This window comes from Salmo trutta, chromosome 13, assembly GCF_901001165.1.
Source record: "Salmo trutta chromosome 13, fSalTru1.1, whole genome shotgun sequence".
In the NCBI taxonomy this organism is placed as follows: domain Eukaryota; kingdom Metazoa; phylum Chordata; class Actinopteri; order Salmoniformes; family Salmonidae; genus Salmo; species Salmo trutta.
The window spans coordinates 71,181,162-71,192,799 of record NC_042969.1 but is presented as its reverse complement, the minus strand read 5'-3'; positions in this window follow the sequence as shown (position 1 = coordinate 71,192,799).

The following is an 11,638-nucleotide window of genomic DNA, read 5'->3' as shown; positions in this document are numbered from 1 at the left end:
ACTACACTACCACATATCTACAACGCAAAATCCAAATGTACAGTACGTGTGTATAGTGCATGTGTTATCATGTGTCTGTCTGTGCCTATGTTTGTGTTACTTCACAGTCCCCACTGTTCCATAAGTTGTATTTTTACCTGCTTTTTTAATCTGATTCCACTGCTTGCATCAGTTACCTGATGTGGAATAGAGTTCCATGTAGTCATGGCTCTATGTAGTACTTTGCGCCTCCCGTAGTCTGTTCTGGACTTGAGGACTGTGAAGAGACCTCTGGTGGCATGTCTTGTGGGGTATGCATGGGTGTCCAAGCTATGTGCTAGTATTTGAAAACAGACAGCTCGGTACCTTCAGCTTATCAACACCTCTTACAAAAACAAGTAATGAGGAAGTCAATCTCTCTTCCACTTTGAGCTATGAGAGATTGACATGCATGTCATTAATGTTAGCTCTCCGTGTACTTTTAAGGGCCAGCCGTGCTGCCCTGTTCTGAGCCAACTGCAATTTTCCCAAGTCCCTCTTTGTGGCACCTGACCACACGACTGTACAGTAGTCCAGGTGTGACAAAACCAGGGCCTGTTGGACCTGCCGTGTTGTTAAGAAGGCAGAGCAGCTCTTTATTATGGACAGTCTTCTCCCCATCTTAGCTACTATTGTATCAATATGTTTTGACCATGACAGTTTACAATCCAGGGTTACTCCAAGCAGTTTAGTCACCTCAACTTGCTCAATTTCCACATTATATTACGAGATGTAGTTGATGTTTTGGGTTTAGTGAATGATTTGTCCCAAATACAATGCTTTTAGTTTTGGAAATATTTAGGACTAACTTATTCCTTAATGCCCATTCCGAAACTAACTGCAGCTCTTTGTTAAGTTTTGCAGTCATTTCAGTCGCTGTAGTAGCTGACATGTATAGTGTTGAGTCATCCGCATACATAGACACACTGGCCTTACTCAAAGCTACTGGCATGTCGTGAGTAAAGATTGAAAAAAGCAAAGAGCCTAAACAGCTACCCTGAGGAATTCCTGTGTAACGCCCTGGCCATAGAGAGGGGTTTTTTGTTCTTTATTTTGGTTAGGCCAGGGTGTTACATTGGGTGGGCGTTCTATGTTCTGTTTCTATGTGTTTGTATTTCTTTGTTTTGGGCCGTGTGTGGCTCCCAAATCAGGCACAGCTGAAGTTCGTTGTGGTTGATTGGGAGTCACACATAAGTGCATGTTTTTCCGTTGGGGTTTTGTGGGTAATTGTTTCTGTTTAGTGTGTTTCACCTGACAGGACTGTGTTGGCTGTCAGTTCCTTGTTTTGTTTGAATAGTGTTACGGCAATAATTAAATATGTTGAACACTAACTCCGCTGCATTTTGGTCTTCTTCCGACGACAGCCCTTACATCCTGCTTCTACCTGGATTATGTTTGAGAGGCTTCCATTAAAGAACACCCTCTGTGATTAATGTTAGACAAGTAACTCTTTATCCACATTATAGCATTAAAGCCATAACACATACGTTTTTCCAGCAGCAGACTATGATCGATAATGTCAAAAGCTGCAATGAAGTCTAACAAGACAGCCCCCACAATCATTTTGTCATCAATTTCTCTCAGCCAATCATCAGTTATTTGTGTAAGTTCCGTGCTTGTTGAGTGGTCTTCCCTATATGCATGCTTAAAGTCTGTTGTCAATTTGTTTACTGTGAAATAGCATTGTACCTGGTCAAACACAATTTTTCCCAGAAGTTTATTACGGGTTGGTAACAGGCTGATTGGTCAGCTATTTGAGCCAGTAAAGGTGGCTTTACTATTCTTGGGTAGCGGAATGTCTTTAGCTTCCCTCCAGGTCTGAGGTCACACAATTTCTAGTAGGCTTAAATTGAAGATGTGGCAAATAGGTGTGGCAATATCTTCCGCTATTATCCTCAATAATTTTCCATCCAAATTGTCAGACCCCAGTGGCTTGTCATTGTTGATAGACAATAATTCTTTTTTCACCTCTTCCACACTCACTTTATGGAATTCAAAAGTACAATTCTTGTCTTTCATAATGTGGTCAGATATACTTGGATGTGTAGTGTCAGCGTTTGTTGCTGGCATGTCATCCCTAAGTTTGTTTATCTTGCCAATGAAAAGTAATTAAAGTAGTTGCCAATATCAGTGGGTTTTGTGATAAATTAGCCATCTGATTCAATGAATGAAGGAGCCGAGTTGGCCTTTTTCCCCAAAATGTAATTTAAGGTGCACCAAAGCTCTTTACTATCATTCTTTATATCATTTATCTTTGTTTCATAGTATCGTTTCTTTTTATTTAGCGTAGTCACATGATTTCTTAATTTGCAGAACGTTTGCCAAAAATTTGGGCTGCCAGACTTACTTGCCATACTTTTTGCCTCATCCCTCTCTACTATACAATTTGTCAATTCCTCATCAATCCAAGGGGATTTAACAGTTTTTACAGTCATTTTCTTAATGGGTGTGTGCTTATTAGTAACTGGAATATGTAATTTTATAAATGTGTCGAGTGCAGCGTCTGGTTGCTCCTCATTACACACCATAGACCAGCAAATATTCTTCACATCAACAACATAGGAATCACTACAAAACGTATTGTATGACCTCTTATACACTATATTAGGCCCAGCCTTTGGAACTTTGGTTTTCCTAGATTTGGCAATTATATTGTGATCACTACATCCTATGGAATTGTATACTACTTTAAAGCAAATTTCTGCAGCATTAGTAAAGATGTGATCAATACATGTTGATGATTTCATTCCTGTGCTGTTTATAAATACCGTGGTAGGTTGACTGACAACCTGAACCTGGTTGCAGGCACTGGTTACTGTTTGAATTTTTTTGGGCAGCTTGATGAGAGCCAGTCAATATTTAAATCACCCACCCAGAAAATATACTTCTCTGTTGATATCACATACATTATCAAGCATTTCACACACATTTTCGAGATCCTGACTGTTAGCACTTGGTGGTCTATAGCAGCTTCCCACAAGAATGGGCTTTAGGTGAGGCAGATGAACCTGTAGCCATGTTACTTCAACAGTATTTAATTAACATTAGATTGTCTCTAAGCTTTACAGGAATGTGGTTCTTTATATAGACCGCAACACCGCCCCCGTTGACATTTCTGTCTTTTCGGTAGATGTTATAACCATGTATTGTTACCACTGTATCATCAAAGGTATTATCTAAGTGAGTTTCAGAGATTGTCAGACCATGAATGTCATCTGTTACAAGCAAGTTATTGACTTCATGGACCTTGTTTCTCAGGCTGCATATGTTAATATTGGATATTTTTAGCTCTTTTCTTGGTTGCTTGATTGTTTTTAATGCTTTACTGGGAAGCTTATCAGAAGTAGACTTGATAGCGCAGGGTGAGCTACACAAAGTTATCCTCCTACTAGGGCCTACCAGCTCAGTGCTAACAGTGTAACTATGGTTCATAGGCTCATGATTACTGCATCCAATATCTGTAGGATTAAGAAAGGTATTCATGGCAATTAGGGGGACATAAACTAAGTTACTTACATTGTGTCTGCCAACGCCCCTAGGATAACGTACATTTAATGCAGCATTATGACGATTAATTGTCACAATGGTAGAGATTAGCTGAGCTGGTCTTGGGTCATTGATAAGTCATTTTTTTCAATGTTGCCTTGAAATGTTTGGACAGAGTCCAGGTGCCAAGTGATAGAATCATTTGTATGTTTAAGATAATGACTAAAGTGTTCCACCCTGAAACCATATAATTGTATGAAATGTGTTAGTCATAATCCAATAATGTGTGTGACTAGGTCATTGTGTTACTATTTCGCAATATGAGCTGGGTATAGTTGAGACATTCAAGGACAACTGAACTGTCGACTTGTGATAACGTTGAAACTAATAACTGGAAAGAGGCCTCCCCACCCTAGGGAGGAGAAAAACTGTTAGAAATGGCTAGGCTTGCAGAAGAGGATGAAACATGTTGCAGAAGGGTGATAAACAATGTATGTGAACTTTGGAAAAATACAGCCCACCTAAAGAGGTGGAGTTTCTACTGATGTGAGTTAATTTGTGTGTATGTGCTATAAAAAGATTGTGTTCTCATTTTGAAGTCAGAGCGCTCTCTGAATAAAGGACTGATCTATTGCAGAATCTGAGACTTTGTCTAATTCTTTATTAACCAGAGATTTACGACCTCTGGGAAGTAGACAAAGCTTGAGTGATAGTTGAGTTAGCAAAATTCTCGTGACACCAAGATGATTTGGATGGACTCCATCATTCCTGTAGAGTATCTTCTGTTTCCAGAAGGTGTCAAATATAAAAAGTGACTCCAGCAGAGCTACAATAATATATTATGCCGGGTGTGTAAGGCTAGTAGCCTGCTGAATCTTTCAGACCCGTGGCCCAACGATGGTAGTGGACCTGAAATGATTGGCTGTTTTTCTGGAGTCTTTTAATGCTAAATCACTTCATTAAAATACATTTTCTGATGTTCCAAGCTAGCCCTCTTGATGTCATTTGACCCCACATGGACTACGACAGTGTCAGCTCCCAGCATCTGTTGTAAAACAGTTGGAAGCAGCCTTGTGATGTCCTTTACTCATGCTCCTGGGTAGCACAGGGTTTTTGCCTTGGGAACCGAGATGTTTCTCACCATAGAGCTGCCAATGATGACAGCTGGCGATGTTAAATGAGCCGGTCTCTCAGGAAGCCTCAAGGTCTGTTGAGGGTGGGTGGGAGCACCGAGGATCTGAACCCGAGGTGGAAGCCACCAGAGAGGGAGACAGAACAGAGGCCAAAGACGCAGGTACCTCCGGATCCGATCTTGAATGGGAAGGCGCTGGAGCCTCTGGATCCAGGGTGAAAGAGCTGTTTCTGGTCTGTGTCAGGTCCGGACTCAACATCTCCAAGGAGACCCCTTTTGTCAGAGGACGCTGTCTTCGACTTCCACGAGAGACATATCTCCATGGCTGGTTGGTTGGCTCCGTCCTTCGGGGATGGATCCATGCTGAGCACTGGCCATTCGGCTGTGGAGAGCCGACACGGTGGCAACACTTCCACCAGACCAGAGCGGCATCCAGTTACTGGGGTGGAAGAAAAACAAATAGGCGGGCGTGGATTCCCCAGTAGCTTGTGTAGGTTTGCTACTTGCTTGCTAAGAGTAGCCACTTCGCCCATGTAGTCCTACGCAAGCAAAAAGTTGCTACATTGAAAGTCAGCGCGGCCCATATTGTTCTGGAACAAAGCAAAGTAAAAACAGCTCCTGCAGAGCTGTAAACCTTCAATAGTGACCTCCATTTGAGAGCGCCTCACCAGCTAGGCTAGCTGGGCTTCCGTGTCTCTCCCCCTCTGTGGAATGTGGAGAGATCCCAGGACAGACAGCAGCGCTCACAGAAACTAAGCCCAACAGAGCCGCAGGATCCAAAATAAAATAAAAGTATATAAAAACAACGTCAGCTTTACAAAAACAATAAGCCAAAGTCTCTCGTTCAGCTTTCGGCGTTAAACAGCGTTCAACAACAAACATATGTTGCACTCAGTGTATTATAGTAAGTGTATTATAACATAACTAATGCTGAAAAAGGTTTATGATTGCTACATCATTCCATTAGTAATGTCTAACTATTAAGTGGTTCTTTATATTTGGGCTCCAGCACACTTCAATTAATAAGATAAAACTAATAGCCCCTCTCTTGGACTGTCACCTTGCCACGATGGAGAGGCTTGTGTACTCCAATGACCCCGAGTGCTAAGCCGGAGGGGGTTTATACTCCCGGCAGGTGCAACCAAGCCGGCTAGGTCAAAGGGTAGGAGGCAGACAAAGCAGTCTATGGTCCACCATGTTGGGTGTGGGGCTAACTACCCCACCCCGGAAAAATCTGAAACATTGACGAATGGAAAGCAAATAAATTGCCCCAATGCAGGACATTTACTTGGACACATGTTACTGCTGAAGGGAGAAGCTGACAGTGAAGGACATTTACTTTTTGGTCTTAACTGATGATGCTACAATGATGTTACAGTGCCTTGCAAAAGCATTCACCCCTTGTCGTTTTTCCTATTTTGTTGCATTACAACCTGTAATTTAAATACATTTTTATTTGGATTTCATGTAATGGACATACACAAAATAGTCCAAATTGGTGAAGTGAAATGAAAAAAATTACTTACATTTAACTGAAAAGTGGTGATTGCATATGTATTCACCCCCTTTGCTATGAAGCCCCTAAATAAGATCTGGTGCAACCAATTACCTTCAGAAGTCACATAATTAGTTAGATTGCACACAGGTGGACTTTATTTAAGTGTCACATGACCTGTCACATGATCTCAGTATATATACACCTGTTCTGAAAGGCCCCAGAGTCTGCAACACCACTAAGCAAGGGGCACCACCAAGCAAGCGGCACTATGAAGACCAAGGAGCTCTCCAAACAGGTCATGGACAAAGTTGTGGAGAAGTAGATATCAGGGTTAGGTTGTAAAAAAGTATCAGAAATTTTGAACATCCCATTATTAATTAATTAATTAACCATTAAATGCATTATTAAAAAATGGAAAGAATATGGCACCACAACAAATCTGCCAAGAGAGGACCGCCCACCAAAACTCACGGACCAGAAGGAGGGCATTAATCAGAGGCAACAAAGAGACCAAAGATAACCCTGAAGGAGCTGCAAAGCTCCACAGTGGAGATTGGAGTATCTGTCCATGGGACCACTTTAAGCCATACACTCCACAGAGCTGGACTTTACGGAAGAGTGGCCCGAAAAAAGCCATTGTTTAAAGAAAAAAAGAAGCAAATACGTTTGGTGTTCGCCAAAAGTCATGTGGGAGACTCCCCAAACATATGGAAGAAGGTACTCTGGTCAGATGAGACAAAAATGTAGCTTTTTGGACATCAAGGAAAACATTATGTTTGGCGCAAACCCAACACCTCTCATCACCCCGAGAACATCACCCCCACAGTTTAGCATTGTGGTGGCAGCATCATGCTGTGGGGATGTTTTTCATCGGCAGGGACTGGGAAACTGGTCCGAATTGAAAGAATGATGGATGGTGCTAAATACAGGGAAATTCTTGAGGGAAACCTGTTTCAGTCTTCCAGAGATTTGAGACTGGGACGGAGGTTCACCTTCCAGCAGGAGAATGACCCTAAGCATACTGCTAAAGCAACACTTGAGTGGTTTAAGGAGAAATATTTAAATGTCTTGAATTGGCCTAGTCAAAGCCCAGACCTCAATCCAATTGCAAATCTGTGGTATGACTTAAAGATTGCTGAACCCATCCAACTTGAAGGAGCGGGAGCAGTTTTGCCTTGAAGAATGGGCAAAAATCCCAGTGGCTAGATGTGCCAAGCTTATAGAGACATACTCCAAGAGACTTGCAGCTGTACTTGCTGCAAAAGGTGGCTCTACAAAATATTGACTTTGGGGGGTGTTATGCATGCTTAGTTATGCATGCTCAAGTTTTCTGTTTTTTTTGTCTTATTTCTTGTTTGTTTCACAAGAAAAATTATTTTGCATCTTCAAAGTGGTAGACATGTTGTGTAAATCAAATGATACTAACCCCCCAAAAATCCATTTCAATTCCAGGTTGTAAGACAACAAAATAGGAAAAATGCCAAGGGGGTGATTACTTTTGCAAGCCACTGTATATAATGTTAATGATTTTATTGTCATTTTTTTATCTTACACGACAAATCTTTATATTGATTGATGAGCCACAGAGTAATAATTTATTAGAATAGCTGACTGCAGATGTTTTTCCAACAGTACGGAGAGATATTTTCACACTACTGGCAATGGGCTGGAATAAGAGGAAGTTCACTAATGTATTTTATGTTGGCAAATTGTTGCCAATTTTATGTTGGGGGGGGGTTTAATAATAATTTTTATTTTTTACCTGTATCTGCTTTCTCATTCATGTTTATCTATTTCTACTTGTCTGAATGTATGTTAGGTTCTGAACAAATAGAGCAAAAACTGAAACGGACAACCAGAAAAAGCTCAAACCAAGTTTATTCTACCCACAAACATATATTTATACCATCTGAGTAGGCAGAGTTGCCACCTTGCATGTCTAAGATAAACACTCCTTCTCTGTTGTTAGTCAGAAACACAGTATGTTCCTCTCACTGGTATTGTCATGGCCTGCCTAAGTCCAGGACCCTCATGGGTGTGGAAGTGTGTGTGTATGGGATAGGACTGTAGTCAGATGGTTTTCGGGGTAGTCCCCTATGGCCCCCCTCCCAGCAGTGTCTTCTCGCTTCAATTGCTGACCTTATCTCCAGTTGAGTTCCACATCCCTCATTGTCCTAGTTTCTCAGCAATTGGCCTGCTGTATCAGGAACTGAAACAAGACTGCTCCCCTTTGTCTTCTTCCTTAAAAATATCAATATTCAACAACAACATCTTTGAACAGAATATTAACTTTCTGACCTGACCCTTGTCTCACTGAGTAATTTTCCATACCCAAAGTTCCTATTCGCCCTTCATTGACACCTAACATATACATTTATTATACAAGTAAAGTAATCAATACGTTCTAATATGATGACAGGAATAAGTATATTTCAAGACAGAATTCAACAGGTAGGAAAGTGAATGTTTCTCTGTCTCTCAACTTCATAATTGCATTGATGTCAGTGGAGTCATGTTTGTAACTTGCCATATGTTTGACAGCCACAGTTCAGGATAGTCAGACAGAGCATCTCCAGAAAAAGATTGAGGGGCTTTACCTCAGTGTGAAACAGAGGAAACACTACCTCTACCGTTTGACAGGTAAGGTCCAACTTGTAAAACTGATTTGTGAAAGAAAATGCATTAGTCATACACATCAAACCATGTTAATGGTCAAATGTTGGCATTACCTATGTTATTAATTGATCTAATGCAAAACCTTTCATTAAACTGAGAAATCATGTGACAATAAACAGCAAAGTATCTTGTAAGCCACAACTCTGCATGCCTTGTATACTGTTATAACTGCATGACAACAAATTCTTTAGAAATTAGTTGATTGCTTTGTACTCTCTTTGTTTGTGTCTCTATAGTAGCTCTATAACTTATAGTCATGTAATATATCTGAATATACAGTCCATCTTATAACCGTTTAATATTCAGACGGCAACAAGAGGAGGCATCAGATTCTGAGAAATTGTTGAGGACAAAGCAGCCTTGACAGCTGCCATTGTTCAACCTCACAAGCACCAGGCAGAGTTTAGGCTCCCCACAATGGATGCGCTGCTCAATACTGACAACTTTGTGTGGCAATGGGAGAGACTTGGCACCAGTAAGTATAAGTATATGATTGCAGAAGGTATCTGTTTTAATTGAATGTTTACCTTCAGCGTAGGCTGCAGTCATTGCTGTTGTTCTGTTATACACCTCTGTGAGTTTACATCTCACAGACAACAGCCATCTTGCCATCAAAAAGGCAATCTTCGACAGACTGATGTTGGTGAACAGACTGCAGGAGGAAGAGAGGATCCTGCTGCAGGAGATGAAGAGGCACTGGGGAGCCTACAAAGAGCAGTGGGAACTCTGGAGGCACTGTCCGTACAGCTGCAAGATCAGAGTAAGTTGAGGTTCATACTATTTTTGGGACTGAACTTTTTGTCTTGCTTTACAAATACCCTTCACACTATTTTGTGTAATGGAATTGTTAATAATTTACTGCTTTACATGTGACTTTTAGGCAATGCAGTGGAGTTGTCAGAGGGAGGGAGGAATGGCCTTCTCTGCCACCTGAAGAGAAGATTGAGTGAACCGACACAAGACCAAGACAACACCAGGAATACCTACCACAAGCTGATTCTGGGAGAAGGGGCTATTTTTGATGACTTTTTGATGTAAATGAAAACTCAGATGAAGATAGAAGTCCTATTGCTTGGAGCTCAGATGACGACTGCTATACTTTCTGAAATCATACACAACTTCTGCCTCTTTCTCTCGGACTCTCTCTCTCATGAAGGAGAGGGAGAAGGCCGCCACCACCTCCCTTGGGAGCAGCCTGGTCTCCTGACATTGACCCCTGACCCCTCACCTTCTGAACGCATCCAGGGAAATGTAATTTGCCTGATGATGTTCTAGTGGAGATTTGTTGCCATGTTTACTCTCCTCACCTCTGTTTCTTCCGATCCTAGACTATGGCGACATCATCAGCAACTCAGTTTGTTGGTTAAGAACCTCTTTACTGTGGAATGTGGTTGTTCTTCATGATTTAAAAATAATGTTTGTATTTTCTATGCTGCCTTGATTGGGATTTTTGTCTAATTGTGAGTTGCAAAAGAGTTCTTGGTCTCAATAGGACTGCTAAAATAAATACATGTCTTAATAAATGAATGCATTAAGCACTAACAGCTCTGAGTGTGTTTCAATCGTTTACATAGTATGGATTAATTATTTTGATATAATAAAAAGTGTTGGTGCAGCATGCTGCAAGCCATTGCTGCCCCTTGCAACATTCTAAGTACAACATCGTCTTTCTAATCTGATATTGAGTGGAATGTACTGTTGCCCTTCCCATATATTTCAGCAGTGCATTGTACACTACACCATCATTTCAAATGGTAGGACATGTGTCCTGTTAAAGCTTATTGTCTGATGAAGGACAATAACTTAGTATGCCTATTTACAGCAGCATATGATTTAATAGTCATTTTACCTAAATTAATTGATGTCAATTGATATATTCATGGTATAAAAAAGTGTAGAATGTTACAGTATACAGTTCACATACTATAGCCTACTAAGATAGGCACCTGGCACAATGCTGGTTGATATCGGTTATGAGCAGTGGATTGGTCTGAACAACTTTAGTAGCCCTAGTGATTATTTTGTGAGTAATGAGAAAACAATCATCAAAAGTGATGGGAATATTGCATTTTGAAAAGCAAATACTTAGATTGAATATGTAGGCAAGTTCCCACATCATTGGACCTGCGTGAGGGGTGTCATGAAGAATTAGAGAGTTTTGAAAGGGCTGATACAGTGTTTCACTATTGGCCGTGCAGGGCTCCTGTTACCATTTGTAACAGGGAACAATTTATTATAGCTTATTATATTGCCGGCTGACCTTCAAATAGGCTAAACAATACAGGGCTATTTGCAATAATAAGGCCATCTTCATAGAGCAGTTAATTACAGGCCTATAATAGGCTAAGTGTAGCTATAGATTAAAATACATATAGGCCTACTTGTATATCATCATAGCTTATATGCTGTATATATAGCCTACCATGCTATTATGTTTATTACCTTACGTGCATTCTTTCTGTAGGCTACCACTGCATCATACTGACATGCGGCATGATTGCAACAGGTGCATTTATCTGCTTGGGTTAACAGAGGGATGCTACTTAACAGAGGGATGTATTTTCTGAAGGTGAAAGCCAAATCATGGCAAAGCTGCTCTATTTGGATAGGAAGTGAGAATTCAGTGCATAATTGTCTTGCTTATCAGAAATATGCTGTGCTGAAAACCATGGCAAAACCATGCAAAACCATGCGGTTATGGCCATTATGCAAATAATGGGTTTAGGGGTTGAATGGCCAGATAAAGGGTGTAGAATGTTTAAATAGTATATTTCCGATGTTCTCAAGGTTCCAATATCAATATAAAACATTTTTTATGAACATTTACT